General features: G+C 35.9%; 1 long non-coding RNA gene across 1 annotated transcript; it reads right to left on the bottom strand.

Annotated features, from left to right (window-relative positions):
• Positions 1-22663: 22663 nt before the first annotated feature.
• Positions 22664-25105, bottom strand: LOC139128566 (uncharacterized). Its single transcript, XR_011551339.1, has 3 exons — positions 24997-25105; positions 23963-24570; positions 22664-22803 (listed from the first exon to the last, which is right to left on the bottom strand). It is a non-coding gene; the product is annotated as an uncharacterized lncRNA (long non-coding RNA).
• Positions 25106-26318: the final 1213 nt, after the last annotated feature.

Below are 26318 nucleotides of genomic sequence, written 5' to 3'. Positions count from 1 at the left end.
ATATATATTTATATATGATATACATATTTTTAAAGTTCAATATAACTCTTCATCGTTTAAAACACTAACCGTGTATGAGGAGACTTGACTGGGAGTGTCTGAACGAACTTCACTAGTTTTGTTTTCATTATGTTAGGTAATGTATTCCAATAGATGCAGTCTGTATATGATATTGAGAATTTACCCAAGGAAGTGTTGACACTTGGGACATAAAGGTTAACATTAATTTTATGACGTGTACTGTAGCAATGAGAAGGCAACTGACAGTATATCTTAAGAGAGTGTGGCAAGTTATTATTTATAAGATCATACATGAATTTACTGATTTGTAATTTGTATATATCGAGAATATTTAGTTGTTTGAACAGAGTAGCTGAGTTATCGAGAATATTTAGTTGTTTGAACAGAGTAGCTGAGTTTGCTGTGAAGTCACTGAAAGTTATTGCCCTGACTGCCATTTTTGCGAAAGAAAGATACTATTGAGATGTGAGGGATATATTGACCCCAAACTTCAAGACCATTAGTGATTTGTGGTAGGATTAAAGTTTTGTAAAGAAGAATAAGGATATTTCGTGGTAAAAACTGTCTTAATTTGAATAGGATGCCAATCTTTTTTCTGATAATAGAATTAATCATTTGAATGTGCTTTGACCATTTGAGATGTCTGTCCATGTGAATACCTACAAATGATGTCACTTAAACCTCATTGATAACTGTATTATTGATGTGTAGAGTACCATTCAAGAAAATATTATTGGTATGATTTTTGAAGACAATGTAATTTGTTTTGAGGTGGTTTACAGTAAGTTTGTTAGCCCTGCACCAGTCTACTACAGTATTCAGGTGAATGTCGACAGCATTTAAATTTATATTAACTTGGTTAGCAGGGAGCGTATGAAATAGATTGGTATTGTCAGTAAACAATCTAAAATTGAAGTATTTGGAGGCAAGGGCAATGTTTATGATAAATAATAAAAATAGGGTAGGTCCACGGACAGATCCTTGTGGTACTCCGCATGTAACATTCAGGTATGATGAGGTATTATTATTGACAGAGACTAGTTGGGATCTATTGTGTAAGTAATTTCTAAACCAAAGTAAAGGAAGACCTCGAATACAATAGTGAGCAAGCTTAGAACGAAGAATGTCATGATTGACTGTATCAAAAGCTTTAGAGAAGTCAAGGAAAATACTAAGTGTAATTTTGTCATTATCAAGTTGTTTGATAAGATAATTGATTAGATTTAGAATTGAAAGTTTTGTGCAGTATTTATGACGAAATCCATATTGATGCTCATATAAAATATTTTTTCTATGTACTGAATTAAGCGTGTATTGACAATTTTTTCTAGAATCTTACTTTACAGGGGCAATACTGATATAAGTCTATAATTTCCGGGATCATCTTTTGTGCCTTTTTTGAAGATTGGTGTGACTTTGGCTAGTTTTTGAGATTGGGGAAAATTCCAGTCTGAAATGACAGATTGAATATATATGCCAAGGGTTTTGATATTATAGCTGCCCCATCAATTATAAGTCTGGCTGGCATTTTGTCATGGCCACATGCCTTTTTTGGATTCAGGGTGCAAATAATGTTATGAACTTCAGATTGTGTAGTGGGGGACAAAAAAAGGAATGTGTTGTGGGTTCAGTGAGAAAACTATCAAAGTTTTGATGGGGAGAATGGATTTTGTTGGCAAGGTCAGGTCCAATGTTGACGAAATAATTATTGAATGCATTTACTATGTCAGGTTTTGCTGACAATGTATTATGCACTCCATTTGACAGTACTCGTAGGCTGTCTGGCAAAGTCTTTTTGGCCTCATGACTTCCTAGGACTTGCTTGATATTTTCCAAATTACATTGGTATTTCCCTTGTTTCCTATAAAAATACTTTTGTAATACATTTGTTTAGCTTTTCTAAGAACAGTAGACAACACATTTCTAAATTTCTTATATCTATCAACAATAATGACATCAAAGTTTGATTTGAACACTTAATTATACGATTTGTGTTTTGTATTAATTTATTTTTTAATTGCTAAATGAGACTTTATACTGTTTTGAGAGATTTGTTGTCATATTTTCTATGACAATAAAAACTGGAAAATGGTCAGAAATATCTGTAATTAAAGTACCGGCATGAATTGGATACTGTATAATATTGGTGTAGATACGGTCAATTAATGTTTCAGATGAGCTGGTCACGCTGGTGAAAACCAAGACATTCAAGAGATGTAAAATAGGAATTAACATTAGTTGTTTATGTGTTCTGGCATATAAATCTATATTAAAATCTCCCATTAAAATAAATTTAGTTTTATCAAGTCTGAACGTATTAAGCACATCAAGCTGACTAACCTGAAACTCAGAGATATCGGTATTTGGCTTTCCTGTAGATGATTCCTATTATTCTTTTAGTATTATTGACTGATACCGCCAACCAAGAGACACTGAATGTATCAAATTCTTTTTGATCAATTTATAAACTAATGATGAGTGAATGTATGCCCCAAGCCCACCACCCCTACCTGATTCTCGTGAACTGACTTCTAGTGTGTAGCCTTGTATATTACAAAGACTTAGATTATCTGTGTGCAAAACCTCAGAAATGCCTGTTATTGCAAAATGAGAGTGAATGATATCATCATACAGTAGCTTTAAGCTGTCAACATTTTTTCAGAGATCTGATATTGACATAGGATAAGCAGAGGACCTTTGAAATATTAAATTAAAACAATCATCAAAATCGTGTGGTGGCTGGGAGTTCTGGCTTACATTAACTATTTCACTTTAATTTACATCAATATCTTCAAACATGGTTTAGAATTAGTAGTTGGCAATTGCAAGCTCAGCTGCAATGAATAATTCATTACCATTGTGATAGAAATGCTCAAAAAATAGCATGGTAACACAATAATACAGAGATGTTAGCCATACAAAATAGAGAAGGAGTAGATTTTTTGAATGGCTGTCTCTTAAGTCTCTTACTTGTACTTAAATGCGGCTGAGATCAGCTTCTCTTGATATAATACTACTACTTTATTGACACACTTTACCCTAAGGAAAAGGTTAACATCGTCATACATAGAGACTTCAAAGAAGCAATACAACAAGTAGCCAACAAACACAAAATCAGCAATAAAGAAAGAAAGAAAGAAAGGTACATACATACATAGAACACAAACTGGAAGGAATATTCGTTTGTCACGGTTGCTGTTTGTTATTGATCTCTCATAAGTAGACAGTTGTTAATGTATATTGCTATGGGAATGTATAATTTCTTGTTATTCATCATGAATTCTAATTGACTGTTATGTGATAATGATTGGAATGTTGGGTGTACTGATTGAATAGTATTGTATAATGTATCTCGTTCTGATTTATAGTATTCACAAATAAATAAGAAATGAATCTCATCTTCAATATGATTATATGAACATCTTTTGCAAATTCTTTCGTTGATGGGGGTTTTAGATTGTCTTCCAGTTTCTATGTGGAGTTTATGGTTACTGAGCCTGAATTTTGTTAATGTTTCTCTTAGCTGTGGGTTTTTTATTTCTATGAGGTATTTTTCAAGTATTATATCTTTCTTGAATATCCTATATGTTCTTAGCTTATTTCCATTTCCTTTTTTATTTTTAGTGTCACAAAAAATACCTTCTTTCCATTTGGACTTAAAGATATTACACAACTTCTGTTGACAATTGATAATTTACTATCTGTACAGATGTCGTGAGAATTTAATATTTGTGATTCTTCCATTTTAGTTAAAAGTGACTCAATTTTGGTGTACCAGTTGCTTTTGTTATTTTTATTCACTATGACGGCTTCTTTTATCAATGGATTTTGGCTATTTAGCACTCTATTATATTTGATCATTTGAGTTTGTACAAAAGTTTCAATTGGGTATCTCCCTAGCTCACAGTATATTGCCATCTTCGGGGTATGCCTTGGAATTTTCAAAATAAACCGGCAAAAACTAATATGCACACCTTCCATAGAAGCATTGTATTTACTTTCATCAGCCCATATATCGCTACCATATGTAAGAATCGGTCTGATCAATTTGTCGAATAAACTGCGTTGTAGGGTAATGCTTAAAGTTGATACCCGTACCTATTTTTCCCTTCAGGACAAAGAGTGCTTTCATACTTTTTTCCTTTAATATATTCATGCCTGTTTTAAATTTACCATTATCGTGACCCCTGGGTAATTAAATTAATACACAACATTAAGTTCTCTCCCTTCAAAAAAGTATATATTGTTATGTAGTAGCTGATTTGTCTTATTAAAAAATCATTACTTTGGACTTGTCTGTATTGACTTGTAATTTCAACTTTAGGGTATATGTTGATAATTTGTCTAAACAATTTTGAAGGCCTATCTTTGATTTTGATAGAATTACTACATCATCCGCATAAAGTAGACAGCTAAGTACTATATCAAGCAATGTAGGAGAGTCAGAGCTGTTATTGTCAAAAATAATTGGAAGATCATTTATGAGTATATTAAAAAGGGTTGAGCTTAAGTTACATCCTTGTTTTAGTCCTGTGGTAGACTGAAAGTTTCTGTTAATCCCTCACTCGTTTTTATCCTTTAGTTTATATCATTGAACATATTTGTTATGATATTAAACATATGACTGCTAATAATATTATTGATTAGTTTTTGATAAAGACCCTCATGCAAAAGACTGTCAAGAGGTTTCCTTAAATCAATGAAACAGGCATACAATTTATTTGATTTTGGACGTTTACCATCCTTGGTGTGTTTTCTATGTAAATATTTGTTGATAATTGTTTTCAGTATAAACAAGTTGTCTGTTGTTCGACAGTCTTTCCTGAATACGAATTGTTTGTGAGTAATTAGATTATTCATGTTTAAAAAAGATACTAGCCCAGCATCCAACACACTGGTGAACAATTTATCAAGGCAGCTAGATATTGCAATGCCTCGGTAATTTGAAGGGTCTGTTTTAGACCCAGATTAAAATATTGGTACTATTAGCCCAGTATTCCATTTCTCTGTGGTATTTAGCAAGATTCAAAAACAATATGAAATAATTTTTGTATAGTTTTTTTTAATAATAACTTCCACATTTAAACATTTCATTACATAATTTGTCTTCTGCTAAGGACTTGTTATTTTTAAGCTGACTGATAGCTGTTCTGATTTCCCTTTCCTGTATTTTATCGTTTATAAAGATATTATCAGATGGGTTGGGGATTGGTTCCTGAGTATCTAGAGTATCTCTACTATTATCAGTATTTGTCTTGGGGTATTTACTATGGAGAAGATTTTTAAAAGAGAAGATTTTTAAAATAGAAAAGCCATTCATTAGGGTGTATTGTATCAGAAGTTAGGCTGGAAGGTGGGATGTCATTTTGAGAATTCTCTTTTGAGAATTCTATTTTTTTTTTATCTGGGCCAATTTAAGTTCTTTCTTTTTCTGTCTAATGTTTTGGTTATACTTTTTGTTCAAAGTAAAGACTTTTCCTAGTATTATAGGGTAGAGAGGGAATTTTAGAAGTATTATAGTAACGTTTAGAAGTTCTTTCCGGAAATGGAGACAATCTTTGTCGAACCATTTTTAGCTCACGTGTGTAAACACGTGGGCTATTGTCATAGCGATGTCTGTCTGTCTGTCCGTGTGTGTGTTAGTGTGTGTGTGTGTGTCTGTCTGTCTGTCTGTTTACACGATAACTCAAAAACGCCTGAACGGATGCAAGTCAGATTTGGTACACAGGTACCATATGCTACTTGCAAGAACTGATTAGATTTTGGTTAGTGTGGCTTGCATATTAATGAAGTTATGCAATATCGTTTTTTTCCATACAATGGTTTCCCTATGGAGATGGTAATGACAGTGTAGACATATATCAAGAAATACTGCACACAATTTCATGAAACTTTTCACAGATGACAATCTAAGAACATTATGATGATACTGTGAGTGTCATGTCAATTATCTTCTCATTTGCATATTTAATGAACTTTTGTTATTAGTGAGATAACTCTGAAATTCCTGCACCAAACGTGATGATACTTGCAACAAATATTGATCTGATATATATCTAATTATACTTTGAAGCATTAGGCAGTGTCAAGTTAATAAATAGCTCATTTGCATATTTTATGAAGGTTTGTAATTAGTCACATAACTCCGATATAACTTCACCAAATGTGATGAAATCTGCTGCAGATACTGATCCGACTGATATCTAACTGTAGTGTAAAGCATTAAGTAGTGTGAAATTAATTAAGGGTTCATTTGCATATTTAATGAACTTTGTAATTAGGTATATAACTCTGAAATTACGGCACCCAAGTCTTTGAAATTGGGTACAGATATTGTTTTGATAAATATCTAATTGTATTGAGAAGCATTTGGCAGTGTCAAGTTAACAAATAGGTCATTTGCATATTTTATGAAGTTTTGTAATTAGTGATATAACTCCAAAATAACTGCACCAAATGTTATGAAATCTGCTGCAGATACTGATTCGACAGATATCTAATTGTGGTGTAGAGCATTTAGTTGTGTGAAGTTAATTAAGGGTTCATTTGCATATTTAATGAACTTTGTAATTAGTGATATTACTCCAAAATTACAGCGTTAAATTTGATGAAACTTGCTACAGATGTGGATCTGATAAATATCCAATTGTACTGAGAAGCATTGAGCAGTGTCAATTTAATAATTAGCTCATTTGCATATTCCATGAAGTCTTATAATTAGTCATATAACTCCGAAATAACTGCATCAAATGTGATGAAAACTGCTGCACATACTGATACGACAGATATCTTACTGTGTTGTAAAGCACTTAGTAGTATAAAGTTAATTAAGGGTTCATTTGCATATTTAATAAACTTTGTAATTAGGTATATAACTCTGAAATTTTGGCACTAAAATTTGGTGAAACGTGCTACAGAAATTGATTTGACAAATATTTAATTGTGCTTGAATCATTTAACAGTGTTAAGATAATGTAGGGTTTATTTGCATATTTAATGAACTTTGTAATAAGTGACATTACTCTAAAATTACAGCAATAAATAAAAAAAAACGTGCTACAAATGTTGATCTGATAGATATCTAATTGTCCCATAAAGCATTGAGCAGTGTCAAGTTAATTGACAGCTCACTTCAAGTTGCATATTAAATAAAGTTTATAATTTGTGATTAAACTCTGAGAGTACTGTGCGAAGTTGAAAAAACCTGCTACATATAGTGATAACATATATCTCATTGTTTTGTGAAGCGTACTACTATTAATTAACCTGTTGTAAAACACGTGAGCATATTCAGTTCATATCTGGTTTATAAACTTTTGCTTTTTCCGTTTTCTAGGTGCAGACGAGGTTGTTTTTACACATTTTTCTGCTATACTGTTCAGCATTGCATCAAACTCTGCTGCAGCTTCATTTGCATCATTATACCTATTTACGACAAACTTGTTTATTTTATTTATTTCTGCCTGTAAACATGAAACATAATCTCTTTTGGTTTGGTCATTCCAAAGATATTTAGTTGGGAGTGGATTAAGAACATATTAGGGCTCAGGTGCTTTATTTTCTATTATCATGGCTGAAATAGCAAGGGAAATAGAACAATGGTCAGACATGTGTGTTGGGTTATTAACTTTGAAATCCTGTACTGCTTCATTAAGGTAAAGTGCGACGAATTCGGACGCGCACACGCTTTAGAACGTTTCTGCGCAGATTTAACTCAAGCCTGCCGCAAATGGGTTATTTTGTTGCGCATGTATTTAACATCACCTGTCATTGTTGAAATTGCGCTTTTACCTAATTTTTTGACCCAGTCTCTTAGAAATACATGTGACCTATAACCTTGCCATATTTAACCCCCCAAGGAAGCTGGTTTTTATTCAATTTTAGCGACAAAATTAACATTTCTTTCCAATTTGTATGGCGCATATTACCCATTCACCTGGAGATATTGTAACAAGTAGCGTAGTGACACCCTTTTATTAAAAGTGTAAACAAAATGGTATTATGTCAAGATTTTATTCGCCAAGTTTGGTCAAAATGACACCATTCAAGCGACAGGAAGAAAGTTCGAAAATTATGTAGTGATATAATTTCGATATTGTCATTTTGTAATCGATACTCATGTAAAAATTTCTCTGAAAAAAAGTTTACAAACATCATGAAAACTATACATTCGATAGATGTGGATCTTAAGTCTTTGTATTTATTAAAATTAACTCATTTGCTAAGATTTTTTATAATTGCTTTCTTTAGTTTAAGTGAATTATATCATTTTTATTTATTTCTAACGACACCATTCTAACGTCCGTTTCCGTGGAAACGAGCGTGGTGACCCCCATTTTTTATTTCATTTTTTTGCACTTGCACAACTTCCAAGAATATTTGTGCAAAGTTTCAAGAAAATGACACAACAACTTATTTTGACGTAATTCGTAGTACTTTACCTTAAGTGATTTTGATATGATTCCGAAGTCTATTGTACTGCTTCCATTGTAAGTGTAGTAAGTATATTTTCCCATAGAGTCTCCTATGGTACGCCCATTCAAAAGTAAATTACAATTTAAGCATAGCTCTAACAGTTTTTTTACCAAATTCTTTTACACTACATTTTGATAAGATATCATAATTATTTCTTGTATTAAAATTGTCATTGTGTAGTTAGGTGCGACAGGGATATACTGGTTGTTTGTGTAGCCAATTATGTCATCAAGCTGACCAATTCTGGCATTAAAGTCACCAAGCAGTATTATATCTATCTCCTTTTGAGGAGAAATAAATATCTTGTTCAATTGGTCGAATGGATCTATATTATGTTTGTGTATTACGGAATTATCCTGGGGGATATATATACAGCCAATGTAAAGATCCTTTGGGTTTGGCTAATTTATAATTTTTTGTCTATTTTGCACCATAGGAAATTGTTAGATTTAGATTTTTCTGTGAATATAAAAGGTTTAAGTTTGTTAATGTAAACTATTGTCACAACACCTCTCTTATGGTTGCACTTATTTATTTTTGTTCGCTCTTTTCGTATGATTTCAAACTGATCAAGTTTATTCGGTAATTTTATATCCTTAAAATTATCATTTAACCATGTTTCTTGAATACAAACAACATCATGGGAAAGCATATAGTCAATAGTTATCTTCATACAATGCGTTATATATAGGCCATTTACATTCCAACTACCTAATTTGAATGAGGTTTGTTGCTTTGAATCATTATGGGATCTATTATTTGTCCTGTTTTTCATGAGTTAGTGTGCACTGATAGATCAAATTAGAAAAAAAAGTCAAAAAAGGGAAAAAAAAGGAAAAATGAGTGGTCTTGAATTGATGTCTTTCTTGATATAGCTTTTCCTATTGTTAGTCCACATGAACTGGTATCTGGCTTCCTTTCTGGATTTGTTAACCTTGTATAGTAGTTGACGTGTTGCTGGTAGTAGATTTTCATTGATGAATCTTTTGACGTACTTTCAACTCCGAAGTCTCTGGCAGTGGTACCCTTTAATTTTCTTCTGTTGTCGTATATGGAGTTTCTGGCTTTCCTTGTTGTAAATCTAACGTAGATAGGTCTAGGTCGAGCCCGGGAAGACGTAGCGCTGGATTAGTCAACAGCTCTCGTACGGTGGGCTATGTCAATGTCGTTATCTGAAATTGACGGGTTTATCTTCTTAAAAATTGACAGCACTTGGCGGTAACGTCCTCGTTGTCACTTTCTGGGACACAGGAGACTTCTAGATTGACCCTACAATGATACTGGTTGAGACTGGCTAGTTCCTTCTCCAGTGTCTGTACGCGTTGATCCAGTTCTCGATTGTCTTCTTGAAGCTGTAGGTTGATCCGAGACATGATTTCTATTCGGTTGAAATTTCCTCGAATTTGGCGTTGAAAACGTCCACAGAGCTAGCCAGATGTGTTTGTTGATGTTTGACATCCTGTAAGTCACTACCTATCTCCGCTAACTGTGCTAAACCCGGTTGTATTCGACGCTGAAGTTGATCAGAGTTGGCGTCAATGACCTTCACTTCGCTATTTTTGTCGGCCATCTTGGTTGGTGTAGTAATCCGGTCTGTCGATAGCCTTCCAAACCTCTTCTTATTGCAGTTCTGGCACAACATAAAATCTCCTTGACGAAGCTTCACTCCCCTAGTGCTCGGGCAATCGTGGCACTTCATTGTAGATTTACGTTTGGACAAGTAGACGTTAAAAAATTGCGGAGCGCAATCACACCCCTGTTGCTTCTAGTACAGCGCCCTCATACATCCGATTTATTTCTTAAGCATTGGTCAAACATGTATTCGAGTATCACATCTTTGAAAGCTCTGCTGCAATATATAACTCAGCACATGAAGTGAACATTTGCAGTCCCATGAAGAAGATTTTTTTTAAACTAAATTTTACAAATTCAGATTTTACAATTCCATAAAAATATAGCCAAAATATTAAAATAACATTACTTCAAAAACATTTGGATATAAGCTCAGCAGTAATTGTAAAACTAAATTATGATCCCACTTAATTCTAAAAAATTGAAATTTCTTTGATATATGTATCAAAGCACAAAAATCATTCTCAGAGAAACATTGAATTCAATCTTACACTTAACTGTTTAAAAATTTCATTCTCAGCTGTTTATGATTTTCTAATAGTCGCGCCAGCGGCTTACTGACTACGCATGCGCTTATTCATAATATACTATGCGAGTAACCGAAGTGTACCCTTCTTCAGTGACCCTTCTTTCATGGGCGCCGCCATGTTTTTTTTTTGAGTACTCGTAAATAAACAAAAACGAAACAAATTACTATTATATAACATTCATTTTATAAATATACCTCTTTTATTAGACAGTAAATGTTATTATGCACCTTGTCGCTGTTAAAAAATATCGTTAATATAGATAAAGGGAGAAAACTGTCGTGCATATGAACGGGGGCATACGCAAAGAATGCTGGGATTGAATTATAGAAGAGCGCCCCCTGTGTAAATAATTAGATTCAGAAATTGCCAGTTTTTAGACGGAACGCTATAGTTTTCAGCTTGCAAGTGGAAGTTGGGCAAAGCGGTCACCATTGCAATGATAATGATTGCATAATACGTCCCTTGTTTAACGCAATAGGCTGTTATCATTGTAAAATTGCCAATTTTTGTCCAAAATTTTTACACGCTACAGAAAATCTATACCTGCCAGTGCCCTGCCTGCAGGGTTTGACGTCGTGTACGTACGTGAACTGCTTTCATCAGAGGGAAACTGGGCATAGTTGTCATATAAACGTTTATGAAGTAACAATTACAGTTCATCATGAATCAATACAAATAACATTGCCAATCTTAACCCTGGCGCGACACCAAGGGCTGAGCCCTATATAATATTAATCCTACAAAATGTAAACAATTAGCTTCTAACTTATATAGGCAAAACTTATCAACATCTTTGTATACCTATTATATCCATTCAAATTTACACTGTGAAGGCATGCACAACTTTGCATCAAAAGCTCACTACTTCAATATATTTTTCAGAATTTTGCTTATTTTCCCACTCACTGCGGACCGTTTAATTTCCTCCATAAATTTGCAGCTGCAAATTTCACAAGATTCAGAGGAACACTGCTTCTCATTGCCACAAAAACAGTAACTCGGGTCATCATAATATCTGTCGGGAATATATTTGGCATTCTCTATGGCTTTCAATCCCATATGAGCCCCTATAATTATCAGAACAGGGGTCTTGTGTACGTAGCCAATACAGTAGTACGTATTCATGCCTGAATATGAGAGACCACCTGTTCCGGGGTGTTGAATTACAACCGTATTCAAGTAGGCGCAGATGCTTGGTTTCTCTTCTCTCCATTGTATTAAGACCCAGCCCCGTATTGAACTGCCTGCAGATTTCGGATACGTGCTTTGGTACGACATATCCAATGTGCCAGACAGTGTAATGGACTGCGACGAAGAGAGAATGTAAATTGAAATACAACCGTCACTTTTATTTAAGTACAGCGATATCACCCTCACTGAGATTAAACCTTGAACACAGTGAAGTTATATCACGAAAGAGTATGCCAATGTACGCATACAAGGTCAACTTTGCCCTTTGTTGTGCATTATCATTAGATCCCCTTAAGGCCTTAATCTATGATATAAAGTAACAAGCTACCTGCCTGGACTCTTCCCTAGTAAAGCGATGTATCTTGACTGCTTGACTCTGTTTACTTACCTTATTTTCTGCAAAGTATTTCACAATTTGGCTGTACCAGTTTACCTGCTTTGACATTATACCTAAGGGCATACAGGAATTTATAGAGATAGGAATTAGTTGGTAGCTTTTCAAGCTTTACACCATTGTCAACAACACTCTGGTCAGTTTTGGCAACAGCATCTGACAGAAGTCTCTGGAAAAAATACTGCCACGCATTGTCTTTGAGGTGGAGTGGCTCTACCTTTGCACATGTTATATACTTACCTAGTCTAGATATTAATTCTTGTCTGGATTTCCTGTTTGCTATGAAACGAGTCACTTTTGAGCGGTAAATGAGCTGAAGTATCCAGCTGCATTTGCCAGTTCACCTGAAATCAACGCCAAACCTTCCTGATCAAAAGGCAGGAGAGAAACCTCGAAACTTACCTTAAGGTCATTTATCACATAATCTTTAGACTCAATGACCTGTAGCTCTTTTGCTAGGGAGCCAGCGTACTCTATTAGTAGAGGGTCTTTCTCTTTTAGGTTAGCACCTAAAACAAGGAAGTTGTCATCAGGGCTTGACAGCCTTTGACCAACATTCACAAAACTCATAAGCGAAGCTGTTGCTTGGCCATATTTACCAAATGGTGCCCCATCAGCACCGAGGGCAATTTGAATACTCCAGTCTGGCTTGACAAACAAATTCAAAATATGAGGATGGTGTTTACATTGTGTTAAATACAGGTTGGCAATTTTAAGAGCATCTACTCCATATCCCTTTTCATGCCAACAAACTTTCCATTATTAATTACAGGTTGGAGGGCACCTATAACGAGGTCATGAACATAACTGACGACCTTATTGTATGGTAGCAATCTTGGTATTTTGTAACATGCATGAAATTGTAAAACTCTTTTGGATTGTTTTAATCTCAAAATTGAGTTAAGCTCACTATTTATTATGGCATTGTATTTACGTTTTGATAATACACCATTTTTGTACAGTACTTTGATGCTTCTGGTGAGATTATTTTCATATTTTCGCTTTCTTCTAATTTTGACACAGATTTTCGTAGCAATGATGGCATAATTATTTCTTTAAATTTATCTGAACACGAGTTTCGATCTGACTAGGCGTGGCGGAATTAATAAGAGTTACCCACAGCCCATCAAGTGCTGGCTGTGGGGGTTTGTGATACTAACATTGCTATGCTGGAAGTTGGACTCTGCTGATGCTAGATGGATAGCTGTGGCAGCAAGAATTGTCTGTGTTCAGCGGACATGTTGGAGACTTCAAGATACAGTTAGACACTCACTGTTGTTGGGACTGACTTGACTGCTCTTATTAATGCAAGGTCTAGTCTTCCCTGAATTAAGTATTGAGATCTGTAAGATGTGAAGACAACAGTAAATGGTCACACACAAAAATACAAACACAATATCCATATTCATTATATATATATATATATATATATATATATATATATATATATATATATATATATATATATATATATATATATATATATATATATATATATATATATATATATAGTGTGTGTATATGAGAGAGAGAGAGAGAGAGAGAGAGGGAGAGAGAGAGAGAGTTAGAGAGAGTTATCTTACCTCCTGACTGACCCCGTCTTCTTTCTGACTAAGTTTTCTCTGTCTATTTGTTAGTGTCCTTAACCGCTTCTTTGCCTTGTCTACAAGTTTCTTTCCTATTTCTATTTTCTGCTGTTTCTGTCTGACCTGGTTATTCTCCTCTTCAATCTTTTTTCTTTTCTTTCACTATTCCATTTTGCTATGTTTAATTTATGCTTTTTCTGTCCTGACTCTAATCTTACTAGTAGTAGTGTATTGTTCTCCAATTTCTCCTTCAAAATTCGCTGACATTCAAGTAGTCTATGTTTTTCTGCCTCCCTAGCTATCTGCTTTGCTCTTTTTTGTTCTACTGCCAATCGCCTAATGTTAAATTACTTTTTCTCTTTTATGTGGCATGCTGTTTGCTCATGCCATTAATATACATGTAATTTCAGTAATTTGTGGATGTAACGCGATGGTGATAAAGTCAGTGTATCATCGTAAAAAAGATATTACAACACTAATATTTTGTTAGGCAATGGCATGTTCTTGACAAATTATATATTGTAATGGAATAGACAATACATACATACATACATACATACATACATACATACATACATACATACATACATACATACATACATACATATATACATACACACATACATACATACATACATACATACATACATACATACATACATACATACATACATACATACATACATACATACATACATACATGCATGCAAGGAAAAAATATCATGTTTTATATAAGTTTCCTGAATTTGACAGCGATATGAAAAGAGTTACACTTTCGTCTCTAAAATTTATAATAGCATTGAAGTGCGTCACGACTTAATCAGTGAGGCACGTGAAAGACTGGCACAGAATAGGTCTCTTTGTGATGTAATTTCCGATCCAGAATTGTCACTGAATTGCCACAGAATTATTTAAACGGCATGGTATAACAATCGCTGCACTACTTACTGCCGTTGGAATGACAATATCAACAATTGCCCTGGCTGTGACTAAAGGGCGGTTTTCTCTCGCTCAGCTGGCGGCTCAGGAAATAATAAGCCACGCGACAGCCCATCCAAAGTATACACAAAAGCAAAGGAAATTATCAGGCAGTTTGGTGAATGGATAAAAACCCTAGCTGCAAAAAGTGCTGCTGCAATAACTGGTTTAATCGGCTCCCTTGTCAGTTTTCTATTAAAACAGCAGGATCAGTGGTCGGATACGTAGAGAACAGCTATAGATATTTTTGACAGGTTTAATATTAGTCATAGTAAAACCACGAAATGTCAAAGACCTGGATATATATATATATATATATATATATATATATATATATATATATATATATATATATATATATATATATATATATATATATATATATATATATATATATATGCCACTATGGCCGTCCTACAGGATGCTTAAGATGATACAGAAGCCCATTATCTCCAAGAATTATCCGCGACACAGGTAACCATTTTATATTTCAGTCAGAGTGGAATATTTATTTGAAGATTTGATTTTTATTCTCAGTATACTATTTACAATACTGGGAAAAATGCCGTACAATCAGTCATTGTTACCAACTTTCAGCAGTCGAAATCCGCATGGAACAAAGGTGGAAAGGATCCATCATGTGGTAATCATAATCAAAGTCGGGCACAGCCAGGCGAGATGCTTTACTTACGGTGTCCAAAGTTTGAAAGTGGAGTAATTTTTGTTCTAGATACGTTCAATTTGGATTTGGATTTTGATTTTGATCAGGTCAAGAAAATAATCGACTAGTTCGAAATGATGCAACAAATATAATCAATTGCATGGTTTTACAATTAAAGGGGCAGATATTTCTCGATTTGAGTAACTATAACTTTATTGAATGTTATCGTGATCTCTACAAACATAAAAAGGAGAGAACAAACATGACGCTTTATGGAATTCGGAATGAGAATCTGAGAAAATTAAGAAGTGGTGCGGTCGGTTCGGTTATTAATGTAGTGGATGATAATTTACTTCTTTTTGTATATGTTATAAAATATGCCATTTGACTGACTCATCCCTTCATCACAGGCCATGGGGTTACCTATCCATCGATGTTAGGTAGTCATATCGAATGGAAAATTACGCTTGCACCCTTCACAATAAAAAATAGTTTTATCCCCGTCTATTCTGTGTGTGGCACCCTTCTCACATGCAACACAGGTTGGCGGTCTGCGACAGCTTGCGTATAGTGAAGGATCTTTCATCAGTTTGATCTTCCAATAGCATGACATTGAATAATACACACCTATACTCTTCATGTCCATAAGATATTCTGCAATACAGTCGGGCCCTGTGATTGTTCTTTTGTCATAAAATTTTGGCTGCCCCCTCCCCATCAATTACAACATACAAAAGACAGACTGGAGTGTGCCTATCGGGACCTTACACAATGATTGCCTCAGTCTCAGCATAGACAATAAAGGGACACGTTTTCTTCTTCCGGTTCCCTTCAAATTGACACACATCCTTAGGAAAAAACTGGCTGAGCTTTGCCTGTTCCACAATAGCCCAGATTTACTTCCAATTCTCTGTCACTGCAAAACTCGCCCACAACCATCAGCTCACCGTCTGTAATTATCCTTACGATCATTATGAGAATTAACAAGACGATTGTATGTAGTAATTGCAACAAAGTAACCGTAGCCACCATTTTCACTAACTATCAGTAAGATATTAGCCGTGTGCGACGCAGACGAATTACCGCCATGATGTAAGATCGTTATGCCGGATGGGTCAGGATCACTTTCTTGAATCTGTAATACTTGTAACTTAATATGTTGGATTTTGTTGCTCGAAACGCTCGAATGTCGCAGATTGATCTATAGTTGTAGGAAAGGGTATTCCATCCCAGTAGTAATCGGCCACAAATTCATCATATGTCTTCCAGTTCTTCTAGTGTGGCTACATTTCCCGCAAAACTCTTCGAACTTGAGGCTTGCTATGATTGCATACTAAAACAGTGGGAGCTGGCGCTAGAGCTGTCTGTGGGTAGAATCAGATCACTAACACAATGCTTATTTTTAACCATTGCGGCAGTTTGACGTTCGAATATATTCTCACAAGCGTTCTAAGGAATGCAAAATAGAAATATTATGCTACTTTATTCAGAGTAAATAATTGTAACAATATGTGGAGTGTTGTTAATGAATTGCTTGGTAAGAAAACCAGTCCTGATAAAATACCAGACTGCCTACAGGTTGAGGTAAATGGTGTTGAATTCATTTTGACTGACCCAGCTGATATTGTACGGGGTTTTAACGACTTTTTTGTACATCTGGTGAAAACTTAGCAAAAAGTATTCCCATTCTGCAATCGATTTTAGGAATTACCTTAGTCAGCCAATGACACCCTCATTTTTTCTCCACCCAGTCACAGAGTATGAGGTTCACCAATTTTTAGTAAATTTAGATGGCAAAAAAGCAAGTGGATGGGACAATTTGCCCCCGAGACTTCTCATTGATGCAGCCATTGTCATTTCAAAATCACTTGCCCATATTCTAAATAATTCTTGTTCAACAGGTGTGTTTCCCCACCGCTTTGAAAATTGCTAAAGTTAAGCCCATCTTTAAAAAGGGAGAACGAGAAATTGTTGGGAATTACAGACCAGTGTCTATTCTATCATTGTTCATTAAAGTCATCGAAAAAGTAGTTAACAAGCAGCTCACCTCATACCTTAATAAGTTTAACATACTGTACAAACATCAGTATGGTTTTAGAAAGAAGAGACATGATAAGGCCCTTGAAAAATTTGAACATGACCGCAATGTCTTGTCAGAAAAAATATAACTTAAAGCTAATTGGGAAGGAAAAAATTGGGCAAAAGATATTCATGCTTGCGCCAAACTAAGAGATACAGATGCAGAAATCCTGGAAGAAGCGTCTGCGAGAGAGAGGCTATTGCGCAAGCATCAGCTATTAAATTCTGTGATTATTATCAGCCCAGTCCCGAATGGAAAAAATATGAAATGATCTATATTGCTGGTGGATTAATCATAGGATGGTTTGCGATGATACGCTAGCTACAGCAGTTTGATACAAAAGCTAGTGGGCCAGTTATTGAAATCGACTATATCTCCGTTTTGATCTGTTATCCAAATATGCATTGAACTCATGTTTGCTGAGCCCTTTCTCAATGGCATGGAAAAAGAGTTGTTTTTAATGTTGTAGATAACTTTTTCACTTATTTCTTTTGTATCTCGGACGAGAAGTATATGTAGACAGTCTGAGGTTTTCCCTTGTATGTATTCATCCAAGCTGCTTGTAACGTAATTTCCAGTCACGTTGATAGCATCTGAATGAACTATGTATTTAGTGACTTTTACGGAATCTGCTCACTTTGGACTCATGGTACTTTCCATCATGGGATTGTTCTCGGGACGTTTTGAAAAGCTGACGAGGTCAGCGAAGCTACCTGTGGCATTAAAAAGAGTTAAACATCTTCAGCCAGTGTTAAATAAATGCGGTTTGTTGGCGGACTTTTTTCAAAAATAATGATTTTTGCTGCATCCCAAGGGCTTTATTGAGGGTATCAACATTGTAGTTACTTGGACGTATTGATTTAGCCGCTTTCTTGGCATTTTATTACATTATTCTCTAATGTCATAATAATCGCAATCATACCAATCCATAATCCAATAACTCTAGGTCAGAATTTGTAAGACAATAGTTGTAAACATAGACACAAAACAACACAGAACAGACAGTAAATAGACGGTACACAAACAAAGTCAAATTCATGAAAGAAAGATATATGGACCTCTGGCCAAAAGACCAAGAAGTGATGTCAGGTGTTTTGAAAATAGTAAGCGCATCCTGCCCCACATGTGGCACCCACCATATATCAATCTGTAAGTCAGATAGGTAGTGGTCACTAACTAAGGCCCCATGTCACTGATGCCATCAGTGATCATTTGTCAAAGAGAGATATTGTATTTCTCTACCAGCTTGCGATACCTGCAAAAAAAGCATTTGAATGTAGAGAAAAAGTCTTGCTCTGGTGTAACCTCGATTTAACAGTTTGTGAGAGAGATAGCCATGTCTCTCTACAAATCACCATATGAACTGCATGCTCTTGCATATCGAATAATCCGGGAAATGTATACCCCATAAGCAGGTGAGAGGGGAATATTACTGATGAGGTGTGGAAAATTGATTATATTAAAGTTGAAATGATCTCTCTTGTCATATAGCCTAGTAGAATGGTGACCATTGGAGTCAAATTCAAGTAAAATGTCCAGATATGAAGCAGAAGAGGCCGTTTCTGTAGTTTCTTTAATCTCCAATTCTGGAGGATAAATCATAGCGAGATATTTACTGAATTCAGAGTTATTCAATTAAATAACATCGTCTATGTATCTAAATGTAAGATTGAAAGTTCGAGCTACAGAGACCTTTTTCTGCTTGATAAGGTTCTGGATAAATTCTGCCTCGTATGAGAACAGAAATAAGTCGGCAAGTAAGGGAGCACAGTTAGTGCCCATCGGAATTCCTATACACTGTTGGAAAATGTGTCCTCCAAATTCAACAAATATGTTGCCAATGGGGAAATCAAGCATACTGATAATATCTTTCTTGGTATAAAACACTTTAGCGTTAGTAATATTTTAACAAAATATGTAGAATTATACCCTAATACCACATATTTGTAACGGCGTGAACCGTTTTTGTAGAAAAATGCTTGGTTGATGATGTTTTTCAAGCGTTCTTTCAATTTATCATGTGGTATTGTGGTATACAATGTGGGAAAAATCGAAAGTTTTAATAGATGTTATTTTTGAAACAGATCTTGATTTCAAATTTCCCAGAGTTGCTTCGAATTTTTAATATCCACATTTGATTTATACCACTCCGAGAAAAGGCAACATCACAGTATGCTTGAAGTCCCCGTTTAACAGTACAAAGAACAGAAGTCAGTATCTTCGATAACTCTGTTGTTGAACATTTTGAAGATCCTGCAATAAACCTAGCTTTGTAAGGTGTTTTGTGGAGCTTTGGTATCCAGTATAAGCTAGGCAACTTATTATGGTCATCCTTTGTTGTAATATTAAAATTATCCATGAATGACTTATGGTTTGCCAAAATTTCAGATTTGTTGAACATTGATTGTCTGTAAGAGTCTTATCCTCGTAAACCGTGTTATGTCAATGCTAGGTTAAAATTAATAGTAACCGGATCGCCTGTTTTGCTTTCCATCCAAATAATCATCTCTATTTTGTCTCTCATTACGAGCTATTAATGAATTTTTTAGTTGTATATATTACGAAAATCATGTCCCGCACTTTAACTACGGTCTAGGTGTAAATTATGGGCTAAATCTTGAACTCTAAGATCTGCGTGGTGTTAAAGTTAGCAATAACACCAAGATCTCAGGTAACCATAATAAGGATTACGTCCTTCGATATAAAGGTAGAGAGAAACACTTTGTCTTAGCTGCTGCTGCTATTCAAGAACATAAACATTCTGTAGAGTTTTCTAGTCTGGAAGATGTAGATGAAAGTGTAGCCACCACAAAGGCTGCAAATGATCCCACTCCCTTTGCTATGACATGGGATGAAACTAGTCAAAAATTTAGACCCTATAATGTACCGTGTAGCATCTGGGATATATTGCAAAGTGTAATTGCAGGAGGGGTTACTGAACGGCCAGGGACTCCAAATTTGATTTATTTTGACAGTAATGATAACAAATATAAGTTGACCGATTTCCGCAATTGGCTTATGCCTGAGAACCCATACATCATATTACTCGGTTTACTGATTCACCTCAAGACCAGTCCTCTTACTACAATAATGAAATCAGATAATACACTGCAAAGATGGATAAATTCTGGGGAGAATTATTGCTCATACAATGCTAGTGGGGTCCCAGCAAGATTATTTTGGGACACAACTTCGAAGAAACTGGGTCAGAAGAGTGTGGGGGATGAGTCAGCTGTATTAAAAGTTTGGCGATGGGTTCCCACAATACAGAGTATCAGTTTTCCATGTTTGTCTGTCTGCAGCTGTCAGATTGAGCAGTTATAGTTTGAATACCCTGAGCTGATATGAGATCTTTACCTTGTTGATGTGTTCGAGCTTCTTACAGCCTAGGGAGCCGTATGTAAATTTCGAACACTATTTGCATAATCAAAACTAATTCTATTACACATTTAAAAGATGACAGATTGGGGAAATCGACCATTAGCTACTGTGACGCATTTTATACTACACATTGACTTGCTCTCTTCCAAAAAGAAACTGCTCTGGTTGTGACCGTGTCTAGCAATTGTCTGATGCAACCATCGTAGTAACTCAATCATTCCCAAACACAAATGTGTAAGACTCAATCATTCACTTCACACAGTCATACAGAAAAGTACATCGTAATCACCGATAGTTTGCAAGTGTTTTTTTTAATTTCCATGTAAACTGTATAATAAATGGTCATAACACCGACAAATGTTCAGTCTGTGCAGAGTCAAGTTCCTCTGCCAAAGACATTAACATATTATGCTCTTGCAATTACACTTGTCTGTACTGTGAATGACACAGTGGTAACTGGCAAGTTAGGCAACAGTTGCTAGTCTCAAGAACACGATTAAGACGAGTTCCATGGCCTACTATTCACCCTACACATCAACACATCACGCATTCCTGTCTTCCGCCTGGATCTTGACCCATTCGATGACTAACTCTTTGGGCATTGGTAGGAATGAGACGTGGTTCTGTCAGACAAGTTGCTCTTGGAGACGTTACCTGATGAGAAATTACTGATCAGCTGTTTTGCTACTTGGGCGGAAACATGAACTGACGTCTCTATCTCAATCCACTTTGGCTGTATGCATTAACTGATGCCATGTTGTGGAAAGCGTTCATGAGTGCCTTGTTCAGCTCATGGTAAAACACTGCTCTTTGCCACCATGGCGATTATCGACCCAGTATGTAGTAAGCCAGCTGTTGATCAGTCAAGTTCACACCACTGAAGTACTGGTCGTACATTAAGGCAACATTCGGGCATATTACTTCAATTCGTTCAAAGCACCAGTCCCAGTTCTTTTATCTTTACATCCACTCCTCAGTTGCTGTCAGTTCAGTCTATAAACACTGACTGCCATACTCATAAATTTCACCATTTTTGTGTCTTTCCAGGCACACACTGTCATTGCGCCGTCTTGAAATACTGAGAAACTACCACGTGGCCATCGCTCTTCGTCATCAGCATCAGGTGGTACGACATCTGGAACATAGTTCTCGGAATTTTTTATTTCATCAGGTAAACCCAAAGTATTCATCTTGCAAGTTCTCTTGGCAGCAATATTATTCATGCACAGATGGTCAAACAACAGGGCAGAAATTTAATATGAGTTCATAACGACATGATATCCAAACTCACAGAAAGGTCGAATCAGCCGGGAAACAACTCGCCCAGGTCTGTTTTCCCTGAAACTTGGGGTCATCTGCAGCATCAGGATCAAAAGGGTGATGACCGTTATGAGCGATAGGTTGATGGACTTCGTCGTTGTAAACGTAACCGGTGGCGGACCTCAATGAGAGTGTAACACTCTCATACCATATTTATGCGGTTTTGCTGGATTGTAGAACATTCTTTGTGCGGCCTTGGTGGAGGATGACTCCTTCATCGATTGCCAGTTCACACATTGGGCTTCATTGCAATTAGCTGATTGCATTCACTCATTCACGTTCCCTCGCATTTGCCTTTCTCCGCTATCTAGCATAACGATTAGTGCATCGGGTAATGAATCTTATCAGATCCTCGTCGAATATTTGCAAAAAACATTCGACTTCTGAAGATCATCTGGCAGCGGTTTTTAGGCCCAAGCTCTGAACCAATGAACTCCGGAAAAATTAGTATCAGTTCGTGGGTCTGTGGTCTGTCCACGGTACCACCGGCAATACTCCTTTCATAGTATTCCTGTCTACGCTTGATTTCTTGTTGCATCGTGGCTTGTCACTGCCTGAAATATACAAGCGATAGAAAAGATGAGCTTTATGAGAACATGTTTTACGTTAGCAACAACAGATGTGCTGTCTAAAATTACTAAAGTTTGTGTACAGTGTAAACACTTTGAGATCACATGAATGGATGCATGTTTCCCAGGTAGAGAAACAGTAAAATCACGATGACAAATAACATTCATGTGCACTTCATATTTCTCGTGTATTCTATGCTTCTATTACAGATAATAAATTCATGAAATGAATTTTCTGTGTCTTATGAAAATATGTAAATATTCTCGAGAGAACAGATTGTCAGATTATTTATATACATGAGGCCTTCGCTGAGATCCGACTGTGCAGTGATGTCAAAGGAAACCTTAGTAGAAAGGAAGCCGTTGCCACAGTGTTAACTTTACAGACAGCCAATCAACAGATGACAGACATTATGAAAATACTTCAGAATGGTGCATTTTTATTAGGTGCATAAAAATAGCTACAGGAACTGACTTTGACGATTTGATTTGAAGTATCTCTATGAAAGCAGATTCACAAACACCTTGTGCTATTATCATAACTATCGTTAATGACCATAAGAATTTAGATATTATTGTCAACGTTATAATAGAAAATAACAAAACTTCATTTGTTTGACATTGCACAACCACTTACACTTTGGATATCAGTGTCCTTTACTTGAAAACGACTCATTTTATTGAAAATAGTGGTCTTCCCTCACATTTTGAGCTCAGAGGATATTTCTAAACTTATAGCAATGTGGGCAGTCATACCATTTCTTCTGAGTAACATAATTTCACATCTCTGAAGTTGAAAGGTCATCCAGCAGAAACAGGTTTTTGCATCTCTGAATTTGAAAGGTCATCAAATAGCAATCAACATATAATTCCACATAGGAGGGAGTTAACAAATAATGTCACATAGGAGGGAGTTAGCCCGGAAAAGTTAATCGACTGTCTGTAGTTCAAGGTAACTGATTGATTCAAACACATCCATCACATGTGTATTGAAGATAGTGGGTCCTTGGATCAACATCATCCTCATATCTATGGTCGTTAAAATATTGCAACAAATATTTACCATTTTGTCGAACCATTCAAAGCTTAATTTACAACGTAAAATTTTAGGATAATGTTTGAAATCATTATAAAGTTTTCTGACCTTGCTCGCATGAACATGTTTGATGTCACAGTTTTCTGCAATCCATGAATAAAATTATCACTTTTCCCTTTCCTCTTACTGATATGGGCGAAATCTTTTTCTACCCATTGGCCGTACAAGTAGTTGTAATGTAACTTCTGTTAATCTTGTGCTCCAAAACTCTTGTAGAATTTCTTGAAACCAGTCACGAACTCTTCGAATGAATTCGTTGTGCTTGCTGGTTCCAGTAACTCAGGCATCACCACTTCTCTCTGTTGAGATTGCCTTGTTGAAAATTTCATCAGGAGAAACCAATTTCATGCGCTTTGGTTTTGGAGTTTGTTGAACTTCTAGTTGAGGCACCTCCGGTACTTCCAGTGGTGAAATTCGATACTTATTTCGAATAGCTAATCTCGATAACATTTCACGATTTCAGAGCTGCTGATTATTTGCTTGGAATATTTATACTCAAATCCATCTATATAGCTCCTAAGTGGTAACTCCTCTTCGTCTGCAGAGCTCGTAAATGACAACATTTCAATATCATTTTCCCTTTCTAAAGATGCAGTCTGTGGTAATGGTTGAGTTGAAGATGATCCATCCATCCATTATTCAAACTACTACCATGCCTGTAAGAGAAAAAAGTTCAAATTTAATGTATGCTAATGTATTCATGCTTTCATCATCAATACAGAAAATTTATGCTGAGCAAAATCTTTATAAAATGTTCACTACAGTCTCATTATAATTTATTTTTTTGTACTTACATTTTCAAATAATCACCTGTTAGGGTTTAAATTTAAAATAATAGCTATTGGTTATCCATCTGATCTACTTTTATTCAGGCACTATGCACCTCTGTATTTTTATCCACCAAATATCAATCTACACGATAGGAAAAACACGAATTCTATTTAGTCATAACACGGCTCCCAACCAGCCATCATGTTGTACAAGGTCATTAGAAATCACTGTGAATTAAAGACATGCTAATAAATATAAAACATTGTTTGAACTCATTATTTTCTCCATTGTACATAGTAAATTATACTTACAGTTATAAAAGGGACAACCTTGTAAAATCTTCGTCTTTTGAAAATATTAAAGCCAGGAATTTTACATGTATAGTCCCCAGGTGATGTCGTGGAAAAGTGAGAGCTTTCCCGTCTTTCAAACAGGATGATGCAATATCACTCTCACACAGGACGATGCAGTATCACTCTCACATAGGATGATGCAATATCGATGTGACATGTGCACAATGCATCCCACGTGACTTAATTTGAAGTGACCTTCAGCTAATCTGTGCCATATGGTTATCCATGATGATCTATTTTTATTCAGGCATTATGCATAAATTTACATTTTACTGTACATACACATACTGGCAGGTTAGCGTCAGCTTGGAGCTGGCACAGTAGCTGACAATGCACTATGCATAATTTTACATTTTACTGTTCATACATACGGGCAGGTTGAAAATTTCAGCTTTGAGCTGGCATGGGGAAGGAGAGGATATTTGTAGGTATGTGGCTGAGTTCATATGCAAGCCAAGAGCAATTGCTAAGGCAATCCCGGTGAACATGACTCAAATTTTAAGTACGTCAGTGTATGCGGACAGTCTCGTGTAACACCGTAGAAGTCCGTAAAAGGAGTAGATTTGACAGTTTTGTTGTATTTGTCACAAAGGGCAAGTTTTCTCACCACTCACTTTAATGTGTCTGTACTCAGAGTATGCCTTTACTGCCAACTCCAGAACCACTCTGCACTGGCCTCAAAAACAATCTGATCTCCTCGGAGTTGTTGCGCCACAATGCGAGCCTTCGCATGAATGATTGGACCAGAAGGGGGTGTCTCTGTTGACCATTTCTGTAGAAACTGCACGTATGCGGTCTAATGAATGGTTTCTTTATTTGACAGTTTTCACATTTTCGGATCTCTTTTGCACAGAGTGGCAGAGTACCTTGCCCTCTTGGCCTAACATACCGACATAGCCAATGTTACAGATACGACAGAATGTTCTCATCCCTCAACTCGCATAGCCAAACGCTCGATGGTGAGTGCCACAGGTATAAGCGAGTCCAGCGAAACATTTTGTTTGCAGGCCACAATGATACAACCGGCAGTCGACGGTCTTGCAATTCTAGTAGGTTGGGTCTTTTAAAGGGGAAGTTAACCAAGGATGATTTTTACGTATGTGCTAGCTTTGTGGTCACTTACCCCGGAAAAGCTATTTTCGCCATTTATAACTTGCACGATTTTTACAAAAACCGATAGAAATAGTACAGGAAGTTGCCCATGTATTTTGAACCATGGGAAAAAGCACCAAGCTTGGAGCTTGCATAATGTGATATGGAAGCACCATTTTCCCATGGGT

The sequence above is a fragment of the Ptychodera flava genome, unplaced genomic scaffold (genome assembly GCF_041260155.1).
Source record: "Ptychodera flava strain L36383 unplaced genomic scaffold, AS_Pfla_20210202 Scaffold_59__1_contigs__length_806204_pilon, whole genome shotgun sequence".
NCBI classification, from domain to species: domain Eukaryota; kingdom Metazoa; phylum Hemichordata; class Enteropneusta; family Ptychoderidae; genus Ptychodera; species Ptychodera flava.
The sequence above is the reverse complement of the archived record's forward strand: the minus strand, read 5'-3'. Positions and strand labels throughout refer to the sequence as shown.